Genomic DNA, 10,230 nt, shown 5'->3' on the forward strand with positions numbered 1-10,230 from the left:
GCTAGTGGGAAGCAGCCGCATAGCACAGGGAGATCAGCTTGGTGCTTTGTGACCACCTGGAGGGGTGGGATAGGGAGGGTGGGAGGGAGGGAGACGCAAGAGGGAAGAGATATGGGAACATATGTATATATATAACTGATTCATTTTGTTGTGAAGCTCAAACTAACATACCATTGTAAAGCAATTATACTCCAATAAAGATGTTAAAATGAAAAAAAAATTCCAGTTGTAAAATAAATAAGTCATGAGCATATAAGGTACAGCATAGCCACTATACTTGCATATTTGAAAGTTGTTAAGAGACTAGATCTTAAAAAGTTCTCATCACAAGAAAAGAAATTGTAACTACGTATGGTGATGTAACTAGACTTATTGTGGTAATCATTTTGCAATATATACAATTTTTGAATTATGTTTTATACCTGAAACTAATAATAATGTTATATGCCAGTTATACCTCAAAAAAAAAAAAAAAACCCTCAAGAGATTGGCACTTAGATGCATCCTAGCCAAACTGTCAAAAAACAAAAGAATCTTGGAAGGAGCAAGACAAAGCAGTGAAAAAGCCTCAATAAAATTAACAGTTGACTTCTCCTTAGAAACAGTGGAAACCAGAAGTCATACTGGGATGACATACTAAAAAGGCTGACTGTAACCAAGAATTCTATATCCAGTAAAGCTATCCTTCAAAAACAAGAAAAAATAAGATATTTTCAGATAAATAAAAACTAAGATAATTTGTCTCCATCAGACTTGCCCTACAATGCTAAAAGAATCCTTCAGGCTGAAATGAAATAAAACTAGACTTAAATTCACATGAAAAACAGCTCCAGTAAAGGTAAATACACAGGTAATATAAAAGTATAAATGTATTTTGGTTTATAATTCAGTTTTCCTATCTGATTTAAAAGATAACTGCATTAAGAATTAATTTAAACACTGTTGATGGGCTTATAATGAATAAAGATATAATTTATATGACAATAATAGTACGGGGGAGAGGGGAGACTGGGCTATATAGAAACTTTTGAAATAGAAATTAAGTTGATAGTCATCTAAGCTAAAATGCTAACTTGTAATCTCCAGGGCAACCACAAAGGAAATAATTCAAAAAACCTATAGTAGAAGAAACAAACAAACTTAAATGGTATACTCAAAATTATCTACCTAACACAAAAGAAAGGAGTAAAGGAAGACTAAGAAAAACAATAAAGGCATGAGACAGACAGAAAACAAATAGCAATTTAAAAAAATAGCAAAATTGCAGACATAAATCCTATATTATCAGTCATTACGCTAAATGTAAATGGACTAAAGATGCCTATCAGAAAGCAAAGGTTAGGAGAATGAGTTTTTCCAAAAAAAGTCCAACTGTATGTTGTCTATAAAAGACATGCTTCAGATACAAGGACACAAATAGGTTGAAAATAAAAGGACAGAAAAAGAAATTCCACACAAACAGTACTCAAAAGTGCTGGAGTGGCTGTACTGTATCAGGCAAAATAGATTTTAAGACAAAAACTGTTACTAAAGACAGAGAAGGGCATTCTATAATGATGAAAAGTCAATCCATCAGGAAGATATAACAATTATAAACATATATGCACCTAACAATAGATATCTGAATACAAAATATATGAAGAAAAACTGACAGAATTAAAGGAAGAAGTAGACCATTTCAACAGTAATAGTTGGAGACTTCATCACCCCACTTTCAATAATGGACAGAATACATAGAAGATCAACAAGGAAGTAGAAGACTTGAACAAAACTATAAACCAACTAAACCTAACAGACACCTGTAGTACACTTCATGTACAAAAGCAAGACACACATTCTTCTCAAGTGACATGGAACATTCCCCAGAACAGACCATATGTTATGCCATAAAACAAGTCTCAAAAAATTTGAAAAGATTGGAATTGTAAAAAATATGTTCTCCTACCACAATGGAGTGAGATTAGGAATCAGTAACAAAGAATTTGGGAAAGTCACAAATATGTGGAAATTAAAAGATACACTATTAAATAACTAATAGGTCAAAGAAGAAATTGCAAGGGAAAAGACAAAAGATTTTGAGATAAATGAAAACGCAACACCCAAAACTTACAGGATGCAGTGACAACAGTGCTTGAAGGGAGGTTTACAGCTGTAAATGCCTCCATTTAAAAAAGAAAAGTGATCTCAAATCAATAACCTAACCTTCCTACTACAGAATGAATGTTTGTATCCCCCCAAATTCATATTTGAAACTTAATCACCAATATGATGGTATTTGGAGGTGGTGCCTTTGGAAGATTATTAGGTCATTAGGGTGGAGCCCTAGTGAATGGGATTAGCGCCCTTATAAAAAAGACCCCAGAGTGCTTCCCTTGCCCCTTCTACCATGTGAGGATAGAGCAAAAGGATGGCCATCTCTGAACCAGAAAGCTGGCCCTCCCCATACACCAAATCTGCCAGTGCCTTGATCTTGGACTTCCCAGCCTCCAGAACTTTGAGAAATAAGTTATTCTTGTTTAAGTCACCCTCTAGTATTAAAAATACCAGTCTATGGTATATTTTTTAACAGCAGCCCGAATCCGTTAAGACAGAAATAAGTACCAAGAGTAAGGTGTGCTATAACAACCCAGAGAATATAAAAATGGCCAATAAGCACATAAAAAGATGTCCAACATCAGTAATCTTCAGGGAAATGCTAAGCAAAGCCATGATTAGGTATCACTTCACATATGTTAGGATGGCTATCAAAAAAATAGAAAATGTGTTGATGAAGATGTGGAGAAACTGAAACACTTGGGCACTGTTTGTGGAAATGTAAAATGGTGTAGCCACTATGACAGTTCCCCAAAAATTAAAAATAGAATTACCATATGATCCAGCAATTCCATTTCAGGGTCCATATCCAAAAGAACTGAAGTCATGAGGTCATACTGATATAAACAAGTACTTAATTAGATAAATGAAAGAGGGATAAGGAACAGCTCTTCTTTATAGTAGAATTACAAATGACAAATGTAGAAGAGGCAAATAGAAAAATCACCATTAGGCAAATACCACAGTAAAAATTATTTCAGACAAGATCCACTGATGGGTGCTAATATTAGTGGGCACAAATTTGAAAAGAAACAGAATTTATATAGTCTCAAACTATCAATATATTTATTAACTAAAAAGAGAAAGTAACTTTATAGTGGAGAAACTTCGTAGAAACCAGTTTAACCAAGTGACAAAGGTCAACATCACCAAAATAAGACATACTGGCATCATGAATCCTGTGATGTGCACTGAGGACACAATTTCATTTCTGTGATATTCTTGCCAAAAAATTTTTAACTTCATTTCAGTTATGAGAAAACATCAAGATTGGAATTGAGGAACATTTGACAGCATAACTGATCAATACTGAAAAGTGTCATAGGTTATGAAGGACAAGAAAAACTAAAGAACTGTTACAGACTGCAGAAGACTAAGGAGAACTAATAACTAAATACAATATGGGTTCCTGAGTTAGATCTTGGAACAGGAAAAGGACATTAGTGGGAACACTGTTGAAATCAGAATAAGATCTAGGGACTCTAAAGAGTCCACCTTCCAATGCAGGGGCTGTGGGTTTGATCCCTGGTCAGGGAACTAAGATCCCACATGCTGCAGGGCAACTAAGCCCACGTGCCACAACTACTGAGCCCATGTGCCTCAACCAGAGAGGCCACACAGTCGGAGCCCGCATGCCACAACTAGAGAGAGAAAACCTGCAAGCCACAACTAGAGAGAAGCCCACGCACTGCAATGAAGAGCCCACGTGCTGCAACTAAGACCCAACACATCCAAGAATAAAATAAATTAATTAATAAAAATAGAATAAGGTCTGTAGTTTACCTGATACTAGTAAACCAATTTAATTTTTCTGTTTTTTATAATTGCACTATGATTATTGTATACAATATGATATACACACACAGATTGTTGTGTGAATTATTTGCATAAAACATGTCTTTCACAGTAGGTTGAATATTTACAAAGGCAAAGATTTCATTTTTAGTTTAGGAATGAAGTACTTATACTGAGGTGTTATCGGTGTCAGGTCAAAGAGGTGCAAGGTTAGTGTTTCCTTCTCATTGCTTGTCTCTTTAATAAATTCTCTACATTAAAAACACATATTCCAAGTAAAAACAAGGGAATGAACACATAAACTCCCACCTGATAACCCGGTAAGATGAGAGTAACTGAATCTTTAAAAGGTTTAAACTCACCAAAATGGGAGAAAGGAACAATAGCAACAGCAGTTTAAAGGGTAGAAAGCAGGCTGACAGCAGACAGACTACTTGGATGACCCCCCAAAACTGAATCCTAAGCCAGCCATAGAGATGGTGAGACCTATTCTGATGTATAGATTCCTCAAATGCTCAGGAACAGGCAGAAGACCAAGTACCTCTGGATGGGGAGTGGTTAAAATAAGTTGGAACTTGGTTTAAGGAGCAGTTAAATCCCCATTTCCACTCCTCAAAGATGAGTGACCCCACTCCAGCAGAAGATGGAAGTATTTTTTTCTCTGGAGAGGGTATCTAGACCAAGAAACACTAGGCACAGTTGAGAGGGGCCTAGCTGTGCTAAAATCAGGGCACTAAGTGAATAATTAACAGATGCTGGGACCCCCATGCCCAGCCCTCTACGCACCCTTGGCTGCCAAAATGCTGTCAGCCAGGCTGGAGACATGGCGATTCTATTCTGGGGAAGTTGCACCTGCCACAAAATGACCTAAAGAAGCTTGTATGGGAAGGCCCCCAATGAAACAACAAGCCAATGGCCCTCTAGTGAACACCACCACCACTACCACCACACACACACACACACACACACACACACACACACACACACACACACTCTCAAGGCTTTCAATCTACTGTTAGTCTTCCACTCTTAAATATGATCAGGGAATCCCAGATCACATGATATCCAAGGAAAGTCCATAACATGAAAGAAAAAGATTAAAATAAATTTAAAAGAAAAAACATGGAGGAAATAGAGACTATGTATGGAGAAGGAAATTTTAAAAAAATACCAATTATCAGTAAAAATTTCAGATTGCTAAGAAAAGATATTCATCAATGAAATAAGAACTTGATGCAATTAGACACATGCATATTCAGAGAAAAGTATAACACCCTTGGGATGGAAGCTAATGTTATGGAAATATCCCAGAGAAGAGAAAATTTTTGAATAAAAAATAAGAGAAAAAGATAAAATTAGAGCACTAGTCCATGAGGTATATAATCCAAAAAATGGTAGTTCCAATAAGAGGGAAGAGATAGAACAGAGGAAAAAGTCATAAAACATTTAAAAAATATCCCAATCTAAGTGTGAATATAGAAATATCTTCTTATAAAAAGTGAGAAAAAGCAAGGTACAAAATGTATATAGGATGCTACCTCATGTGTAGAAACAAGATAAAAATAAGACCATATATTCATAGTTGCTTATATAAACTCAGGATACACCAAAAAATTAATAAAAATAGTTATTTGGGGGGAGGGTGCTGAGGCATTTCACTGAATTTTTTCATATATTTCATTTTGATTTTTGAGCCATGTAAATGGAATACCTATTCAAAATTAGAAGTAAAAATAAAATTACTCTGCAGGAACCAGTGTTGTGGTAGGGAAACTTGAACTATAACTGATGAGTTGCTGGAGACTCAGCATGATCAAGTCTGAGAGATAAAAACTCCAGGGGACCCAGTCATGGGGGGCACACTTTTGTGAGTTTTGCCTCCAGGATCTCACCAGGTCCTCACAGTGAATATCAGAGAAAAGTCACCTCATGCTTCAGGCAGGGGGAAGGGAAATGAAATATTTTGAAACATGCCAGAGCATTCTATTCTGCTTAACAAGTCTGCCCTCAGGAGAAACTATTTTATTTTTTTATTTTTGGCTGCGTTGGGTCTTTGTTGCTGCGCACGGGCTTTCTCTAGTTGTGGCGAGCAGGGGCTACTCTTCATTGCAGTGTGCAGACTTCTCATTGCGGTGGCTTGTCTTGTTGCAGATCACTGGGCTCTAGGCACGTGGGCTTCAGTAGTTGTGGCACATGGGCTCAGTAGTTGTGGCTCGCGGGCTCTAGAGCGGAGGCTCAGTAATTGTGGCGCACGGGCTTAGCTGCTCTGCGGCATGTGGGATCTTCCCGGACCAGGGCTCAAACCTGTGTCTCCCACGTTGCCAGGCAGATTCTTAACCACTGCACCATAAGGGAAGCCCAGGAGAAACTATTTAACTAAAGCCTAACCTGCTGGAGTTTTATCAGAGCCTGACTGGCCTAAGAGAAGAGAAACACCCAGCTCCAGCTGGCTCTAGCCATTCTGTCCCACTGAAGGGTAAGGGGACTTAGAGGCATGTGTGAAGTTCATAGTCCAAAGGGACAGGCTCACTAAAAGACTAAGACCTACTACTCATAGGACTACAGAAAACTACGCCCCCAACATACACAATTTACCATCACATTAATTAAGGCATATTTACAGCAGTTATTTTTACCCAATACATTATATCTGGCTATCAAGAAAAAATTATGACATACTAAAAGGCAAAAGGCACAGTTGGAAGAGACAGAGCAAGCAAGACAACCAGACTGAGACATGGCAGGGATGTTGAGATTATCAGACCAGGAATTTTAAACAACTATAAGATGCTAAAGGCTTTAATGGATAAAACAGACAAGATGCAAGAATGGATGGGCAATGTAAGCAGAGAAAAGGAAATTATAAGAATGAACCAAAAAAAAAATGCTAGAGATCAAAAACAATGAGAAAAAATGTCTTTGTTTTGCTTATTAGTAGACTGGACGCAGCTGAGAAAAGAATCTCTGAACTTGAGGATATCTCATTAGAAACCACCAAAATTGAAAAAAGCAAAGGGAATAAAAGAGAGAGAGAAAAAAAGAACAAAATATCCAATAACTATGGGACAACTACTAAAGGAGTAACATAAGTATAATCAGAATTCCAGAAGAAGAAAAAGAGAAGGAACAGAAGAAATATTTGAAACAATAATGATGGAAAAATCCCCCATATTAATGTCAGACACCAAACCACAGATCCAGGAAGCTCAGAGTACACTGAGCAGGATAAATGCCCCACCCCCAACCCCTCTCTCCAAATACACGTAGGCATATCATTTTCAAACTACAGAAAGTCAAAGATAAAAAGCTCTATTTATTCATAGAAACCAAGACATGGAAACAACCTAAATGTCCATTGACAGATGAATGGATAAAGAAGACGTGGTACATATATACAATGGAATACTACTCAGCCATAAAAAAGAACGAAATAATGCCATTTTCAGCAACATGGATACAACTAGAGATGATCATACTAAGTGAAGAAAGTCAGAAAGAGAAAGACAAATACCATATGACATCACTTATATGTAGAATCTAAAGTATCCTGTGATAAGCCATAATGGAAAAGAATATGAAAAAGAATATGTATAACTGAGTCACTTTGCTGTACAGCAGTAATTAACACAACTTTGTAAATCAACTATATTTCAATTTAAAAAAACTCTAAAAGAAGCTGGGGGTGGGGGTGGGGGAGGGATGCCTTACCTATAGAAGAATAAAGATAACAATTACACTTGTTTCTCTTCAGAAATCATGCAAGCAAAGAGTGGAGTGAAATATTTTAAATGTTAAGAGAAAAAAAGAAAACACACCACCAACCTAAAATTCTGTACCCTGAAAAATTATCCTTCAGAACTGAAGGAGAAATGAAGACTTAACTCAAGTAAAAATTAAGGGAATCTATTGCTAGTAGACTGAACTTGTAAGAAATGACAAAAGAAATCTTTAGGGAGAAGGAAAATGATAAAACTCAGATCTGCATAAAGAAAGAAGGAATAAGTGAAGGTAAAATAAAAAAACATTTATTTTTTCTTATTCATAATTGATCTCATAATAATTTGTTCAAAATAATAATGGCAACAATGTATTTGATTATATATGCTTTTATATAAATAAATAAATATCAATACACACACACACACACACAGTTGGTCCTCCATATCCACAAGTTCTGCACCCATGGATACAGAGGGCTGACTGTAAGGGACTTCAGCATCTGTGAATTTTTGTATCTGCAGAGGGTCCTAGAACCAATCCCCTGTGGATACTGAGGGATGACTGCACACATATATAAACATACATGCTTATGTATAAGTGAAATGAATGACAACAATGAAACAAGACGGAAGAGAGGAATCAGGATTATTTTGTTATTATAAGGTACTCACACTACCCATGAAGTGGTATAGTGTTATTTGAAAATGAACTTGGATTAATTGTAAATACATACTGCCAACTCCAGGGCAATCACTAAAAGAAAATAAAAAGTATAACTAATGTGTTAATAAAAGAGAGACAACTGAAGCATGTAAAATAATTAAAACCACAAAAGGCAGAAAAAAAGTGAAAGGCAAAAATAGCAACAAAGAACAAGGAACACATAGAAAACAGTAACAATTACGGTAGACATTAATTTAACTATATCAATAATCCTTTTGAACATCAATGGCCTAAATGCACCAATTATTTCAGAGTAGGTCAAGAAACAAGACCTAAGTATTAATCTACTTTAAATATAAAGACATAAATAGAATAAAAGAAAATTGATGGAGAAAGATATACTATGATAACAGTAACCAAAAGAAAGCAGGAGTAGCGATATTAATACTAATAATGTGTTAATTTCAGACAGAACAGACTTCAGACCAGGGAAAGTTATCAGGGATAAAAAAAGGCATTACATAATGATAAAAGAGTCAATTCTCCAAGAAGACATATCCATCCTTAATGCGTTTGCCTCTAACAACAGAGGATCAAAATGTATGGGGTAAAAACTGATAGAACTGCAAAAAGAAATAGATGAATCCAGTATTATAGCTAGGAGACTTCAACACCCCTCTATCAGAAATGGAAAGATTCAGCAAACAGAACTTCAGTAAGGACACAGTTGAATTCAACAGTACCATCAATCAACTGGATATAATAAATATCTATAGACTACTTCATCCAACAACAGCAGAATGTATATTCTTCTCAAGCTCGCACAAAAAGTTCACGAAGAACACCAAGACACCAATGCCTGCTGTCCTACCACAAGGAAATTAAACTAGAAATCAATAACAGAAAGAAAGCTGGAACACCTCCCCCAACTATATGGAGATTAAACAAAATATGTCTAAATAACTTATGGGTTAAAGAAGAAATCTCATGAGAAATTGAACAATATTTTGAACTAAATGGATATGAAAACATAACATCAAATTTTGTGGGATGTAGTGAAAGCAGTGCTTAGAGGAATATTTATAGCAATGAAAACATACAGTAGAAAAGAAGAAAGATCTAAAATCAATCATCTAAGCTTCTACCTTAGGAAATTAGAAAAAGAAGAGCAAATTAAATCCAAAGTAAGCAGAAGAAAAGAAATAATAAGAATTAGAACAGAAATCTATGAAATTGAAAACAGGAAATCAATAGAGAAAATCAACAAAATCAAAAGCTGGTTCTTTGAAAAGATCAATAACATCAATAAGCCTCTAGCCAGGTGAACTAAGGAAAAGGAGAGGACTCAAATTACTAATAACATAAATGAAAGAGCGACATCACTATAGATCCTATGGACATTAAAAGGATAATAAAGGAACAATATGAACAACCCTATAGTGCTCGCTTTGGCAGCACATATACTAAAATTGGAACAACCCTATGGCTACAAATTTGATAACCTAGATGAAAATGGACCAATTCCTTGAAAGATACAATCTGCCAAAACTCACACAAGAAGAAACAGGCAATCTGAATAGGCCTATATCTATCAAAGAAATTGAATAATACTTAATAACCTTCCAAAATAGAAAGCACCAGGCCCAGAATTCATGGGAAATTCGACAAAATGTTTAAGAAAGAAATTAAATAAATTATCTACAATATCTTTCAGAACATGGAACTAGAGAAAATACTTCCTAACTCATCCTATGAGGCCAGCATTACCCTAATAACAAAACAGACAAAGATATTACAAGAAAAAAAAGTACCAATCAATATCTGTGATAAAATGCAAAAATCCTCAACAAAATATTAGCAAACTGAATGCAAAAAAGGAACCAAAGAATTATACAGCACCACCTAGTGGGATTTATCCCAGATATGCCAGGCTGCTTCATATTCAAAAATCAATTAATA

Source organism: Grampus griseus, assembly GCF_964374135.1.
Source record: "Grampus griseus genome assembly, chromosome: 3".
Taxonomy (NCBI): Eukaryota; Metazoa; Chordata; class Mammalia; order Artiodactyla; family Delphinidae; genus Grampus; species Grampus griseus.